Here is an 18,728-nt window from a genome sequence, read left to right on the forward strand (position 1 = left end):
CCCTGTCCTGAGTAAGATGAACCCCGACCCGACCTCAGTGAACCCCGACACGAAGTTGATGAACCCGCCCAGAGATGGCGCTAACATCCTCCTAACAAACTCGTTCTCTAGATTAACCCAGAGAGAAAAGGCAATAGCAACAGCCTTGCCCTGGCTTTCATCTTCCGCCCCCACCTTTTCCCAGGTCCCACCTGCTCCCAGGTCCCACCTGCACCCAGGTCCCACCTGCTCCCAGGTCCCACCTGCACCCAGGTCCCACCTGCTCCCAGGTCCCACCTGCTCCCAGGTCCCACCTGCTCCCAGGTCCCACCTGCTCCCAGGTCCCACCTGCTCCCAGGTCCCACCTGCTCCCAGGTCCCACCTGCTCCCAGGTCCCACCTGCTCCCAGGTCCCACCTGCTCCCAGGTCCCACCTGCTCCCAGGTCCCACCTGCTCCCAGGTCCCACCTGCTCCCAGGGCCCACCTGCTCCCAGGTCCCACCTGCTCCCAGGTCCCACCTGCTCCCAGGTCCCACCTGCTCCCAGGTCCCACCTGCTCCCAGGTCCCACCTGCTCCCAGGTCCCACCTGCTCCCAGGTCCCACCTGCTCCCAGGTCCCACCTGCTCCCAGGTCCCACCTGCTCCCAGGTCCCACCTGCACCCAGGTCCCACCTGCTCCCAGGTCCCACCTGCTCCCAGGTCCCACCTGCTCCCAGTTCCCACCTGCTCCCAGGTCCCACCTGCTCCCAGGTCCCACCTGCACCCAGGTCCCACCTGCACCCAGGTCCCACCTGCACCCAGGTCCCACCTGCTCCCAGTTCCCACCTGCACCCAGGTCCCACCTGCTCCCAGGTCCCACCTGCTCCCAGGTCCCACCTGCTCCCAGGTCCCACCTGCACCCAGGTCCCACCTGCTCCCAGGTCCCACCTGCACCCAGGTCCCACCTGCTCCCAGGTCCCACCTGCTCCCAGGTCCCACCTGCTCCCAGGTCCCACCTGCACCCAGGTCCCACCTGCTCCCAGGTCCCACCTGCTCCCAGGTCCCACCTGCTCCCAGGTTCCACCTGCTCCCAGGTCCCACCTGCTCCCAGGTCCCACCTGCTCCCAGGTCCCACCTGCACCCAGGTCCCACCTGCACCCAGGTCCCACCTGCTCCCAGGTCCCACCTGCTCCCAGGTCCCACCTGCACCCAGGTCCCACCTGCTCCCAGGTCCCACCTGCTCCCAGGTCCCACCTGCTCCCAGGTCCCACCTGCACCCAGGTCCCACCTGCACCCAGGTCCCACCTGCTCCCAGGTCCCACCTGCTCCCAGGTTCCACCTGCTCCCAGGTCCCACCTGCTCCCAGGTCCCACCTGCTCCCAGGTCCCACCTGCACCCAGGTCCCACCTGCTCCCAGGTCCCACCTGCTCCCAGGTCCCACCTGCACCCAGGTCCCACCTGCTCCCAGGTCCCACCTGCTCCCAGGTCCCACCTGTCAGACAATGCCCACATTACTCTGGGCGTTGTGGTCCCTGGGCGTCTCCCGCGCTGATTGTATGACAACAGAACATTTACATGGCGCCAATATGGCAACCCAAGGACTCCGGCGGTAATTGAATGGCAACTTCAAGAATTCCGGAGACGGAGAGAACCAGGCGTGAGCACTAGCAGCGACAGCATGAGTACTTCCGTGCTGATTGGTGGATGGAATGAGTACTTTCGTGCTGATTGGGGGATGGAATGAGCGCTTTCGTGCTGATTGGGGGATGGAATGAGCACTTTCGTGCTGATTGGGGGATAGAATGAGTACTTCCGTGCTGATTGGAGGATGGAATGAGCACTTTCGTGCTGATTGGGGGATGGAATGAGCACTTTCGTGCTGATTGGTGGATGGAATGAGCACTTTCGTGCTGATTGGTGGATGGAATGAGCACTTTCGTGCTGATTGGTGGATGGAATGAGCACTTTCGTGCTGATTGGAGGATGGAATGAGCACTAGTGCTAATTGGAGGATGGAATGAGCACTTTTGCCGATTGGAGGATGGAATGAGCATTTTCGTGCTGATTGGTGGATGGAATGAGCATTTTCGTGCTGATTGGTGGATGGAATGAGCACTTTCGTGCTGATTGGTGGCTGGAATGAGCACTTTCGTGCTGATTGGTGGCTGGAATGAGCACTTTCGTGCTGATTGGTGGCTGGAATGAGCACTTTCGTGCTGATTGGTGGCTGGAATGAGCACTTTCGTGCTGATTGGAGGATGGAATGAGCACTTTCGTGCTGATTGGTGGCTGGAATGAGCACTTTCGTGCTGATTGGTGGCTGGAATGAGCACTTTCGTGCTGATTGGTGGCTGGAATGAGCACTTTCGTGCTGATTGGTGGCTGGAATGAGCACTTTCGTGCTGATTGGTGGCTGGAATGAGCACTTTCGTGCTGATTGGTGGCTGGAATGAGCACTTTCGTGCTGATTGGAGGATGGAATGAGCACTTTCGTGCTGATTGGGGGATGGAATGAGCACTTTCGTGCTGATTGGAGGATGGAATGAGCACTTTCGTGCTGATAGGAGGATGGAATGAGCACTTTCGTGCTGATTGGAGGATGGAATGAGTGCTTTCGTGCTGATTGGTGGATGGAATGAGCACTTTCGTGCTGATAGGAGGATGGAATGAGCACTTTCGTGCTGATTGGAGGATGGAATGAGCATTTTTGTGCTGATTGGATGGAATGAGCACTTTCGTGCTGATTGGAGGATGGAATGAGTACTTTCGTGCTGATTGGAGGATGGAATGAGCACTTTCGTGCCAATTGGAGGATGGAATGAGCACTTTGATGCTGATTGGAGGATGGAATGAGCACTTGGATGCTGATTGGAGGATGAAATGAGCACTTGGATGCTGATTGGAGGATGAAATGAGCACTCGTGCTAATTGGAGGATGGAATGAGCACTTTCGTGCCGATTGGAGGATGGAATGAGCACTCGTGCAAATTGGAGGATGGAATGAGCACTTGGATGCTGATTGGAGGACGAAATGAGCACTTGGATGCTGATTGGATTCCGTGAGCACTTAAATGCTAACACTTACACCGTCCAGAACTGCGTCATGGTTACTACAGGGACCAGTTCTGGGCGACCAAGATATGCTACGATATGCTGTTTGCATGTAGTGGCTACATGGTTTGTGGTGGCGTGTGCTTGGAAGAACACAGTATGCAGGTTCGAATCCTCCTCATGGCTTCTACTGATTTTACCTATCTTGAGGTTATCTTGAGATGATTTCGGGGCTTTTAGTGTCCCCGCGGCCCGGTCCTCGACCAGGCCTCCACCCCCAGGAAGCAGCCCGTGACAGCTGACTAACACCCAGGTACCTATTTACTGCTAGGTAACAGGGGCATTCAGGGTGAAAGAAACTTTACCCATTTGTTTCTGCCTCGTGCGGGAATCGAACCCGCGCGACATAATTACGAGTCCTGCGCGCTATCCACCAGGCTACGAGGCCCCCTAGACTTACCTACCAGACTTAAAGTTACCAACCGCAGCTGACAACGACTAAGTTACAAACACCAGACTTACAATGGATCAAAATCCTGAAGACGGAAGAGAAAGTTTACGTAAAGCCATAAGCTTTATGTAAACTTTCTGCTTTATATTGCAAACAAGGTGGGGTCTTGATCACAGACATCTCAGGCTTTTCTGTTATTCATCGTGCGAGTCTCGTCCGAATCTCTGGTTAAGTCTTTGTCTCTAATGGAACACAAGAGATGTGTTCAACAGTTTAATATTGACATGTTCGATTTTGATGGTTTTTAAAGCCACCGGGAGAGTGAAGAGTGAGCTGTGTATATTTGTGTGTATGGTTTTATATGTCTGTGTGGTTGTATGTGTATGTATGGTTGTATGTGTGTGGCTGTATGTATATGCGGCTGTTTGTGGCATTATCAACAAGAGTCAACACAACTCAAAACTGGAAAACGAACTTTTTGGCTTTAATTGTTAAACTTCCACCTCAAGTGAAGAGAAACATAAGAAATATAGAGTTGTGTGCTGGAATCACTGATCTTACCCTTTCTTTCATATTCACACACACACACACACACACACACACACACACACACACACACACACACACACACACACACACACACACACACACACACACACACACACGCACGCAGACGTTGGTGGCTGAGCTGACAGCACGCTGGATATGTAGTCCTGTGGACCGGGGTTCGATTCCCGGCGCCAGCAGAACAGTCAGTAACAGTTATTTGATTGACAGTTGAGAGCCGAAAGAGCAGAACTCAACCCCCCCTCAAGCACAACTATGTGAATACAACATGGTGAACACACACACCTGACACTATAGGAAAAAGGATTACAGAAGGATACGTGAATATCTATGAGACTTACAACAGAAGGAAGAACTTAAGAGGAAACACAGTACAAGAAATGATGAAGCAATCAAATGGAAATGAGAGGAGGCCAAAGAGAGTTCCATAAGGTAAGGAAAAAAGTAGAGGATTACATAATAACCCCCTGGATTAACAGTGTCAGGAAGAAAAAATGAGAAGCAGGAGGAAATGGAGAAGAGGAGAAAGGACAGATAAAACAGGAGTAGATGCAACAGAGCTAGGAACAAATATATAAGAGAATCGGAAATAAATTAAGAGGACAATATTGCTATCAAAGCAAAAAAAGTAGCCTAAATTACTGCAATGTCATAAGAAGGAAAATGACAGTGAACGATCAAGTGACAAGACTTCGGAATACGAGAGGGGCATACACAGACAGTGGTAAGGACATCTGCGAGGCACTGAACGCCAGTTTCCACGGAGTGTTCACGACCCAGCCTGAACAGCTCCCATTGTTAGAAGATTAGATGACTCGACAGTGACCATTATATAAAGTGGTGACAGCAGAGAAGGTAATGAAACAACTAATAACACTGGACAAAAATAAAGGTATTGGACCAGATAATGTACCACCGTGGATACCTAGAGGCAGGCAGGCCCTCAGCGTGCCTCTAGCAAGGATCTTTAATGAGAATTAAGCCACTCTCCTTACGAAGGAGAGTTGCTCAGCTGCTCGTAGTAGGTAAATGTACCAATTTTCAAGAAAAGAGATAGAGAAAAGGTACTTAACTACAGACCAGTATCACTGACAATCATCCTCTGTAAAGTGCTTGAAAGAATAATCAGGTTAAGACTAGTTACATTCTTACAGAGAATTATATATGTAACCAAACACCTGAATACCGCCAGAACAAGGACGGAAGTTTATATCTCAGATGAGTCATAAGTGGAAGCTTATATCTCAGATGAATCATAGAATCTTAGAAACTTTTCATTTAGCGTGAGAGTAGTGGAAACATGGAATGCACTAAAGGAGCATGTTGTGGAAGCAAATTCTATTCATAATTTTTAAAGTAGATTGTTAGGTAAATAGGACAGGAGTCATTGCTTTCATCAACAGGCTAGAACGGCGGGCTTAGAGCTAATACTCGATCCTGCAGACACAAATAGGTGAGTACACTCTCTCTCTCTGTCCTTTCTAGTTTCTGATGTTTATGGCCAGGCATCATTGCATAAATAATCAAGTGTTGCATTACTGAATGTTTCTATTCATTCACGTAAACAGTTCTCATTTATTTGATCTTATTTGATTTAAAAAAAAATTAAATAATTTTTTTAATTTAAAAGCATAAGTTGTGAATGTAATTTAGTTTACTATTTTGAAGAGTGGTTCCACAGAATGGCACCCCTTTGGTAAGTAGTGCCACAGAATGGCACTCCTATAATGAGTGGTGCCACAGAATGGCACTCCTATGGTGGGTGGCCCCACAGAATTGCACTCCTTTCGAGAGTATTGCCATAGAATGACAGTCTTTTGTGGATTGGAGCCACAAAATGGCATTCCTGTGGTGAGTAGTAACACAAAATGGCACTTGTTTGCTGAGTGGTGGTACATAAGGGCAAAAATGGACAAGTTAGTACAAGGGGACCACTGTTAGTTACAGAAGAGGACCACTGTCAATACAGAAGAGGACACTGTCAATATAGAAGAGGGCACTGTCAATATAGAAGAGGACCACTGTCAATACAGAAGAGGACACTGTCAATACAGAAGAGGACCACTGTCAATACAGAAGAGGACCACTGTCAATACAGAAGAGGACCACTGTCAATACAGAAGAGGACCACTGTCAATACAGAAGAGGACCACTGTCAATACAGAAGAGGACCACTGTCAATACAGAAGAGGACACTGTCAATACAGAAGAGGACACTGTCAATACAGAAGAGGACACTGTCAATACAGAAGAGGACCACTGTCAATACAGAAGAGGACCACTGTCAATATAGAAGAGGACCACTGTCAATACAGAAGAGGATCACTGTCAATACAGAAGAGGACACTGTCAATATAGAAGAGGACACTGTCAATATAGAAGAGGGCACTGTCAATATAGAAGAGGACCACTGTCAATACAGAAGAGGACCACTGTCAATACAGAAGAGGACACTGTCAATATAGAAGAGGACACTGTCAATACAGAAGAGGACCACTGTCAATACAGAAGAGGACACTGTCAATACAGAAGAGGACACTGTCAATACAGAAGAGGACCACTGTCAATACAGAAGAGGACACTGTCAATACAGAAGAGGACCACTGTCAATACAGAAGAGGACCACTGTCAATACAGAAGAGGACCACTGTCAATACAGAAGAGGACCACTGTCAATACAGAAGAGGACACTGTCAATACAGAAGAGGACACTGTCAATACAGAAGAGGACACTGTCAATACAGAAGAGGACCACTGTCAATACAGAAGAGGACCACTGTCAATATAGAAGAGGACCACTGTCAATACAGAAGAGGATCACTGTCAATACAGAAGAGGACACTGTCAATATAGAAGAGGACACTGTCAATATAGAAGAGGACACTGTCAATATAGAAGAGGACCACTGTCAATACAGAAGAGGACCACTGTCAATACAGAAGAGGACACTGTCAATATAGAAGAGGACACTGTCAATACAGAAGAGGACCACTGTCAATACAGAAGAGGACACTGTCAATACAGAAGAGGACACTGTCAATACAGAAGAGGACCACTGTCAATACAGAAGAGGACACTGTCAATACAGAAGAGGACCACTGTCAATACAGAAGAGGACACTGTCAATACAGAAGAGGACACTGTCAATACAGAAGAGGACCACTGTCAATACAGAAGAGGACACTGTCAATACAGAAGAGGACACTGTCAATACAGAAGACGACACTGTCAATACAGAAGAGGACACTGTCAATACAGAAGAGGACACTGTCAATACAGAAGAGGACACTGTCAATACAGAAGAGGACCACTGTCAATACAGAAGAGGACCACTGTCAATACAGAAGAGGACAGTCAATACAGAAGAGGACCACTGTCAATACAGAAGAGGACACTGTCAATACAGAAGAGGACACTGTCAATACAGAAGAGGACACTGTCAATACAGAAGAGGACCACTGTCAATACAGAAGAGGACCACTGTCAATACAGAAGAGGACCACTGTCAATACAGAAGAGGACCACTGTCAATACAGAAGAGGACCACTGTCAATACAGAAGAGGACCACTGTCAATACAGAAGAGGACCACTGTCAATACAGAAGAGGACCACTGTCAATACAGAAGAGGACCACTGTCAATACAGAAGAGGACCACTGTCAATACAGAAGAGGACCACTGTCAATACAGAAGAGGACCACTGTCAATACAGAAGAGGACCACTGTCAATACAGAAGAGGACACTGTCAATACAGAAGAGGACACTGTCAATACAGAAGAGGACACTGTCAATACAGAAGAGGACCACTGTCAATACAGAAGAGGACACTGTCAATACAGAAGAGGACACTGTCAATACAGAAGAGGACACTGTCAATACAGAAGAGGACCACTGTCAATACAGAAGAGGGCCACTGTCAATACAGAAGAGGGCCACTGTCAATACAGAAGAGGACACTGTCAATACAGAAGAGGGCCACTGTCAATACAGAAGAGGGCCACTGTCAATACAGAAGAGGACACTGTCAATACAGAAGAGGACACTGTCAATACAGAAGAGGACACTGTCAATACAGAAGAGGACACTGTCAATACAGAAGAGGACACTGTCAATACAGAAGAGGACCACTGTCAATACAGAAGAGGACACTGTCAATACAGAAGAGGACACTGTCAATACAGAAGAGGACACTGTCAATACAGAAGAGGACACTGTCAATACAGAAGAGGACCACTGTCAATACAGAAGAGGACACTGTCAATACAGAAGAGGACACTGTCAATACAGAAGACAGTCCTGGAACTCGCTGCTGCTCAGTTATAAAACTTCCCCAAACAAGCGACGAGTCTGTACAAAGTTAAATGAATAAAACAACTTTAATTAAACTCCCAGAACAACAATTGATTCCCCCTGACCTTAACACTAAATACAACGTTATTAATAACCAAAATGCACTTCAGAGTTTAATGAATCGTTCAATAAATACGTCCCTGGACTCCACAACCAGAAGCCCTACCAACTGAACCACGACGAGTCTCTACAATGGAACCAAACCCAGGTCCCTCGAGTGTCCTGGCCCATGCCATACCGACTAACCTCATCATTGTTCAGTCGGTAGTGCGTATGACTGGGGAATCCAAGGTCGTGGTTTCAATCCAATTACATTGACTCATTATTTACCATTGAAACATCACTTTATTAACATGATGCCCCTGTTCACCTGGCAGTAAATAGGTACCTGGGAGTTAGACAGCTACTAAGGCTGCTTCCTGGGGATGTATTCACCTAGTTGTGCTGGCGGGGGTTGAGCTCTGGGTCTTTCGGCCCGCCTCTCAACTATCAATCAATGGATTTTTTTCCAATGCACACACACACGCCCAGGAAGCAGCCCGTAGCAGCTGTCTAACTCTCAAGTATCTATTTACTGTTAGGTGAACAGGTGCATCAAGGTGAAAGAAACTCTGCCCATTTGTTTCCGCCATCGCCGGGGATTGATCCCCGGTCCCTAGGATTACGAGTCCCGAGCGCTGTCCACTCAGCTGTCCGGCCCCCATGTGTGTGTGTGTGTGTGTGTGTGTGTGTGTGTGTGTGTGTGTGTGTGTGTGTGTGTGTGTGTGTGTGTGTGTGTGTGTGTGTGTGCGTGTGTGTGCGTGTGTGCGTGTGTGCGTGTGTGCATGTGTGCATATGTGCATGTGTGCATGTGTGCATATGTGCGTGTGTGCGTGTGTGCATGTGTGCATATGTGCGTGCGTGCGTGCAAGCGTTAGAGAGAAATATAGTAGAGAAAAATAGAGAGAAAAAAAGTAGACATAACAGAGGAAAAATATATAAGCGGGGTCCAACAGCTAAATAGCTCCATTCTGCTGACACAACTGGTAAATAGTAAATACTGACTATCGCACCAATGTTCACGACCTTCAAAAAACTAAATGCCGGAGAAAAGGCAGCATCACCTGCACGGTAATAATTCAGGGAAGTATCAGAGTACCCGCCTAACATTCACCAAAAATAATTTACAATGACATAAAATAATACTTCGGTGAATTATTTTACGGGCTCAAGGACTATTATATAATGTTGAAACATTTGCATATTGCAAAACTGAACTAAATATAATTAAAACCTTTCGATATGTATTATATTTTATTAAAATATTTAGGGACATCTGCATTGATACAGCTATCCTAGAGTATATGAAGTGTTATATAGTGTGTCAAGAGGGAGCTACGTGATGCTAAAACTAAGTCTTGACTAACTCTTGTTTTTATTAATACATGAGGTACATCTGATGCGACGCTTGAAGGCGTTTCGTAATAACTTATTACATTTTCAAAGAGTTTAGTTTACACACACACAACTGTAACCTGAAACCATTACTCATGACTACTGAATTAGCGCAAATCTACGGACATTCTTCATAACATTTCAGTTACTCTTGTGTGAAAATATCAATGCCTCGTCTAGAAGTTGCCTTATTTTGTTCTTGGAATGTAAGAACATAGGAGTAGCTAAATGTTCAAAATATCTATCGAGCTGTGTGAAGCAGCTCCAATATATATTCATGTCTAACCTTTGCTCGAAGCAATCTATCGATTGCACCTCAATTACATTGCCTGGCAAGCAATCCTGCATCTAAACAGCCTATTTCCTAGCCAGTTTTTACAAAGTAATTTTTTCATTATCAATAATGCATACGTCAATTTTCGACTTTACTCTTCTCCTTTCTAAAAGAGGTTTCTTGTTCCCAAGAACAATTTTTCTTATTCTCTTTTGGACTCATCGAAGAGAATTTTGTCTGTTCTATACAACAGTACCCAACACTGTTCTATACAACAGTACCCAACACTGTTCTATACAACAGTACCCAACACTGTTCTATGCAATAGTACCCAACACTGTTCTATACAACAGTACCCAACACTGTTCTATACAACAGTACCCAACACTGTTCTATACAATAGTACCCGACACTGTTCTATACAATAGTATCCAACACTGTTGTATACAATAGTACCCAACACTGTTCTATACAACAGTACCCAACACTGTTCTATACAACAGTACCCAACACTGTTCTATACAACAGTACCCAACACTGTTCTATACAACAGTACCCAACACTGTTCTATACAACAGTACCCAACACTGTTCTATACAACAGTACCCAACACTGTTCTATACAACAGTACCCAACACTGTTCTATACAACAGTACCCAACACTGTTCTATACAACAGTACCCAACACTGTTCTATACAACAGTACCCAACACTGTTCTATACAACAGTACCCAACACTGTTCTATACAACAGTACCCAACACTGTTCTATACAACAGTACCCAACACTGTTCTATACAACAGTACCCAACACTGTTCTATGCAACAGTACCCAACACGGTTCTATACAACAGTACCCAACACTGATCTATACAACAGTACCCAACACTGTTCTATACAACAGTACCCAACACTGTTCTATACAACAGTACCCGACACTGTTCTATACAATAGTACCCAACACTGTTCTATACAACAGTACCCAACACTGTTCTATACAACAGTACCCAACACTGTTCTATACAACAGTACCCAACACTGTTCTATACAACAGTACCCAACACTGTTCTATACAACAGTACCCAACACTGTTCTATACAACAGTACCCAACACTGTTCTATACAACAGTACCCAACACTGTTCTATACAACAGTACCCAACACTGTTCTATACAACAGTACCCAACACTGTTCTATACAACAGTACCCGACACTGTTCTATACAATAGTACCCAACACTGTTCTATACAACAGTACCCAACACTGTTCTATGCAACAGTACCCAACACTGTTCTATACAACAGTACCCAACACTGTTCTATACAACAGTACCCAACACTGATCTATACAACAGTACCCAACACTGTTCTATACAACAGTACCCAACACTGTTCTATACAACAGTACCCAACACTGTTCTATACAACAGTACCCAACACTGATCTATACAACAGTACCCAACACTGATCTATACAACAGTACCCAACACTGTTCTATACAACAGTACCCAACACTGTTCTATACAACAGTACCCAACACTGTTCTATACAACAGTACCCAACACTGATCTATACAACAGTACCCAACACTGATCTATACAACAGTACCCAACACTGTTCTATACAACAGTACCCAACACTGTTCTATACAACAGTACCCAACACTGATCTATACAACAGTACCCAACACTGTTCTATACAACAGTACCCAACACTGTTCTATACAACAGTACCCAACACTGTTCTATACAACAGTACCCAACACTGATCTATACAACAGTACCCAACACTGATCTATACAACAGTACCCAACACTGTTCTATACAACAGTACCCAACACTGTTCTATACAACAGTACCCAACACTGTTCTATACAACAGTACCCAACACTGATCTATACAACAGTACCCAACACTGATCTATACAACAGTACCCAACACTGTTCTATACAACAGTACCCAACACTGTTCTATACAACAGTACCCAACACTGATCTATACAACAGTACCCAACACTGTTCTATACAACAGTACCCAACACTGTTCTATACAACAGTACCCAACACTGTTCTATACAACAGTACCCAACACTGATCTATACAACAGTACCCAACACTGATCTATACAACAGTACCCAACACTGTTCTATACAACAGTACCCAACACTGTTCTATACAACAGTACCCAACACTGTTCTATACAACAGTACCCAACACTGATCTATACAACAGTACCCAACACTGATCTATACAACAGTACCCAACACTGATCTATACAACAGTACCCAACACTGTTCTATACAACAGTACCCAACACTGTTCTATACAACAGTACCCAACACTGATCTATACAACAGTACCCAACACTGTTCTATGCAACAGTACCCAACACTGTTCTATACAACAGTACCCAACACTGTTCTATACAACAGTACCCAACACTGTTCTATACAACAGTACCCAACACTGATCTATACAACAGTACCCAACACTGATCTATACAACAGTACCCAACACTGTTCTATACAACAGTACCCGACACTGTTCTATACAATAGTATCCAACACTGTTCTATACAATAGTACCCGACACTGTTCTATACAATAGTATCCAACACTGTTCTATACAATAGTATCCAACACTGTTCTATACAATAGTATCCAACACTGTTCTATACAATAGTATCCAACACTGTTCTATACAACAGTACCCAACACTGTTCTATACAATAGTACCCGACACTGTTCTATACAACAGTACCCAACACTGTTCTATACAACAGTACCCAACACTGTTCTATACAACAGTACCCAACACTGTTCTATACAACAGTACCCAACACTGATCTATACAACAGTACCCAACACTGATCTATACAACAGTACCCAACACTGTTCAATACAACAGTACCCAACACTGTTCTATACAATAGTATCCAACACTGATCTATACAACAGTACCCAACATTGATCTATACAACAGTACCCAACACTGTTCAATACAACAGTACCCAACACTGTTCTATACAATAGTATCCAACACTGTTCTATACAACAGTACCCAACACTGTTCTATACAACAGTACCCAACACTGATCTATACAACAGTACCCAACACTGTTCTATACAACAGTACCCAACACTGTTCTATACAACAGTACCCAACACTGTTCTATACAACAGTACTCAACACTGTTCTATACAACAGTACCCAACACTGTTCTATACAACAGTACCCAACACTGATCTATACAACAGTACCCAACACTGTTCTATACAACAGTACCCAACACTGTTCTATACAATAGTACCCGACACTGTTCTATACAACAGTATCCAACACTGTTCTATACAACAGTACCCAACACTGTTCTATACAACAGTACTCAACACTGTTCTATACAACAGTACCCAACACTGATCTATACAACAGTACCCAACACTGTTCAATACAACAGTACCCAACACTGTTCTATACAATAGTATCCAACACTGTTCTATACAACAGTACCCAACACTGATCTATACAACAGTACCCAACACTGATCTATACAACAGTACCCAACACTGTTCAATACAACAGTACCCAACACTGTTCTATACAATAGTATCCAACACTGATCTATACAACAGTACCCAACATTGATCTATACAACAGTACCCAACACTGTTCAATACAACAGTACCCAACACTGTTCTATACAATAGTATCCAACACTGTTCTATACAACAGTACCCAACACTTCTATACAATAGTACCCAACACTGTTCTATACAACAGTACCCAACACTGTTCAATACAACAGTACCCAACACTGTTCTATACAACAGTACCCAACACTGTTCTATACAACAGTACCCAACACTGATCTATACAACAGTACCCAACACTGATCTATACAACAGTACCCAACACTGTTCAGTACAACAGTACCCAACACTGTTCTATACAATAGTATCCAACACTGTTCTATACAACAGTACCCAACACTGTTCTATACAATAGTACCCAACACTGTTCTATACAACAGTACCCAACACTGTTCTATACAATAGTACCCAACACTGTTCTATACAACAGTACCCAACACTGTTCTATACAACAGTACCCAACACTGTTCTATACAATAGTATCCAACACTGATCTATACAACAGTACCCAACACTGTTCTATACAACAGTACCCAACACTGTTCTATACAATAGTATCCAACACTGTTCTATACAACAGTACCCAACACTGATCTATACAACAGTACCCAACACTGATCTATACAACAGTACCCAACACTGTTCTATACAACAGTACCCAACACTGTTCTATACAACAGTACCCAACACTGTTCTATACAATAGTATCCAACACTGTTCTATACAACAGTACCCAACACTGATCTATACAACAGTACCCAACACTGTTCTATACAACAGTACCCAACACTGATCTATACAACAGTACCCAACACTGATCTATACAACAGTACCCAACACTGTTCTATACAATAGTATCCAACACTGTTCTATACAACAGTACCCAACACTGATCTATACAATAGTATCCAACACTGTTCTATACAACAGTACCCAACACTGTTCTATACAACAGTACCCGACACTGTTCTATACAATAGTACCCGACACTGTTCTATACAATAGTATCCAACACTGTTCTATACAATAGTATCCAACACTGTTCTATACAATAGTATCCAACACTGTTCTATACAATAGTATCCAACACTGTTCTATACAACAGTACCCAACACTGTTCCAGAGAACATTACTCAACACTGTTTCAGTGCCTAACACTTCCAAAGAACAGTGCCTAACACTTCCAAAGAACAGTGCCTAACACTTCCAAAGAACAGTGCCTAACACTGAAGAACAGAATTTAAACCAGGCGTGACAAGTGTAAGAGAAAGCTGAATAACATTATTGGACGAACATATTTCTAACCCCTTATGCAACTAACTCTCCTCACTAGCTGCTGTGCTCCAGTCACTATATGTAAGTTCCTCCTGTGCTCCAGTCACTATATGTAAGTTTCCCTGTGCTCCAGTCACTATATGTAAGTTTCCTCCTGTGCTCCAGTCACTATATGTAAGTTTCCTCCTGTGTTCCAGTCACTATATGTAAGTTTCCCCTGTGTTCCAGTCACTATATGTAAGTTTCCTCCTGTGCTCCAGTCACTATATGTAAGTTTCCTCCTGTGCTCCAGTCACTATATGTAAGTTTCCTCCTGTGCTCCAGTCACTATATGTAAGTTTCCCCTGTGTTCCAGTCACTATATGTAAGTTTCCTCCTGTGCTCCAGTCACTATATGTAAGTTTCCTCCTGTGTTCCAGTCACTATATGTAAGTTTCCCCTGTGTTCCAGTCACTATATGTAAGTTTCCTCCTGTGCTCCAGTCACTATATGTAAGTTTCCTCCTGTGCTCCAGTCACTATATGTAAGTTTCCTCCTGTGCTCCAGTCACTATATGTAAGTTTCCTCCTGTGCTCCAGTCACTATATGTAAGTTTCCTCCTGTGCTCCAGTCACTATATGTAAGTTCCTCCTGTGCTCCAGTCACTATATGTAAGTTCCTCCTGTGCTCCAGTCACTATATGTAAGTTTCCCCTGTGCTCCAGTCACTATATGTAAGTTTCCCCTGTGCTCCAGTCACTATATGTAAGTTCCTCCTGTGCTCCAGTCACTATATGTAAGTTTCCCCTGTGCTCCAGTCATTATATGTAAGTTTCCCCTGTGCTCCAGTCACTATATGTAAGTTCCTCCTGTGCTCCAGTCACTATATGTAAGTTTCCCGTGCTCCAGTCACTATATGTAAGTTTTCCGTGTGTTCCAGTCACTATATGTAAGTTTCTAATGTGCTCCAGTCACTATATGTAAGTTTTCTCTGGGTTCCAGTCACTATATGTAAGTTTCAAATGTAGATATGACTGAGCCAAACAGGTTCCGGAGTCTCGTACACCAGTTGCTTGACGGTTCAGAGGCAGGACCAGAGAGCCGAAGCTCAACCCCTGCAAGCACAACTAGGTGGGTGAACCAACCCTCCCTGCCTGGCCTCGTCTTCCTGTGCTGCCAGGCGTCGTAACAAATAAGAATAATTGTTGTACAATGTTGACCAGACCACACACTAGAACTTGAAGGGACGACGACGTTTCGGTCCGTCCTGGACCATTCTCAAGTCGAATGGTCCTGGATGATCGACTTGAGAATGGTCCAGGACGGACCGACACGTCGTCGTCCCTTCAACTTCTAGTGTGTGGTCTGGTCAACATACTTCAGCCTCGTTATTGTGACTCGTCGCCTGCATTGTTGTACAATATTTCACTTAAGAATGTCGTTACACTCCCTAACTGTTAAAGTAAGTGAACGGGAACTTACCTGATCTTAGTAGATGGTTAACTCTCCGGTGAGCCTTCTTGAGACGCAGGATAAGAAGAACGTTCACCTTGCAGGCGGAACGCGCTATTGGCGGCAAAACTTGCGCACGGGCAGCTTGGAGGGGGCGTTCAAATGGTCCACTTACGTTCGTTTAGGCTCTTCCTGCCTTCGTGGCAACACCTTCGGATGAGTAACACGCGCCCGGGGGTAGTGCCCGATTAAGTGCTTGCCCCCGGGGGAGAGGTGTCAGGGCGCTGGTGTTAAGCACACACGGCACAGCGTCCTCCCTCTACAGACTCCGGACAGGCGCTGGCGTGCCCCGGGGCGCCGCCCGCCCGCCTGACCGCGGGTTGCCACCTGATAATTATTAAAAAGTAATTTCTATCGCTTTTATCATTTATATCGCGCATCTATTTATAAATTTAAGTATAAATTAATAATTTCTTTATCATTAAACATCATAATTACACTGCCTCTAGTTGGTACACGAGCGCAAAATTAGTAAATGCGAATTTCAGCTCACAGCCTAGTTAATGACGCGGATATCATCACTAGTTTACAGAAATTTATGTGAAGTATTTATTTAAATTTATTTAACGGCGAATATTTACTAATTAATTACCTTATTTGCCATCTTATATGTGGACTCCTAGACTGAGTATTGTAGAAATATGTGACTCCGATACTCACCTCCTAGTGGTCTATGGAGGACTAAATTTTATGCATCATTAGATGAATTTACATATAAATAAATAATTGAATAAATTTTCGCATGATTATAAACAGTGGAATAATTTTCCACATGAACTACCGCCGCTACGAGATACTAGTAGGAACTACTAAGCTTACTGACACGCATTTTGGCCTACTGACTTACTGAAGTCAGGTCTATATTGGACGAGGTGTGTGTATGTGTGTGTTTACAGTTACGAGGCTGCCTTAGGCTAGGCCTCCTCATTTGCTGGTCCATAATGGCGAAGTTGAGTTCATTTCTGTAACTCCATAGTATGATTACATCACACCTACTTCTAATTATCTCATCATGCAAATTTTGATAGACATTGTGCCAATACCTGACTACATGCAACTTTGGCAAGTGCGGAAACTTCACACTTTATATATATAATATTTATCACCTATCATATTGTAAGCTGAATGTTTCTAATGTTATCGCAAAAAATGTAAGTTTAATTTAGACTGCTGTGTACTTGTTTAGTCCAGCCAGCATAGTAGTTCCTATTAGTCCATACGAGTCAACGCCTATTGTCCCATACACGGCAGCCTCTATTGTCCCATACAAGGCAGCTCCTATTATCCCATACGAGGCAGCTCTTAATGTCCCATACGAGGCAGCTCTTAATGTTCCATGCGAGGCAGCTTTGATTGTCCTATACGAGGCAGCTCCTGTTTATTTCCACCACAAACTTAAGCATATATATATATATATATATATATATATATATATATATATATATATATATATATATATATATATATATATATATAAAACCTACGCATGAAAGCTTGAAACAATCCAGTGATTCTGCATCTATTATGTTATCTGATAATTTGTTCCATAAAGCAACAACCCTGTTTCCAAACCAGTATTTACCCAGGTCTTTCCTGAATCTAAATTTATACAAATTGTTTCGTGACCTATTTTGTGTTGATATATTTAAAACCTTGTTAATTCCTTTCATCCTCTTATAGATGCTTCAATCATGCCACCAATTAGTCTTCGTTTTTCTAAAGAATGTAAATTTAGTTTCTAAAATCATCTTTTCATATTTAGCTTTATTAGTTTTTCATCTTTTCATACTAAAGCAGTGACTAGATGTTCAGTGGAAGATAATCACTGGCTGAGATTTGATGTTTGGAATATTGACTGATGCTTCTCTGTATGCAAATTAGGAAATTTAAAATGTGTGGTTTGAGTCCGTAATGAATAACATTACATGAGAGACATTTTATGGAAATGTCAAGCTACTGAGGAACGTCTAGGACCCCTCCCCCCCAGGCTTAGTCCTCAAGACTAGTCGCCAAGGTCGACGAACCTCCACGATCAGGTCCTCCACTGGACCTATCGACTTGAGAATGGTCCAGGACGGACCGAAACGTCGTCGTCCCTTCACCTTCTAGTGTGTGGTCTGGTCAACATTCTTCAGCCACGTTATTGTGACTCATCGTCTGCCTCCACGATCACCTCCCACGAACAGACCCCATAATCAGGACACTGAATCAGTACCCAAAACTAGCCCTCAA

This window comes from Procambarus clarkii, chromosome 41 (genome assembly GCF_040958095.1).
Source record: "Procambarus clarkii isolate CNS0578487 chromosome 41, FALCON_Pclarkii_2.0, whole genome shotgun sequence".
In the NCBI taxonomy this organism is placed as follows: domain Eukaryota; kingdom Metazoa; phylum Arthropoda; class Malacostraca; order Decapoda; family Cambaridae; genus Procambarus; species Procambarus clarkii.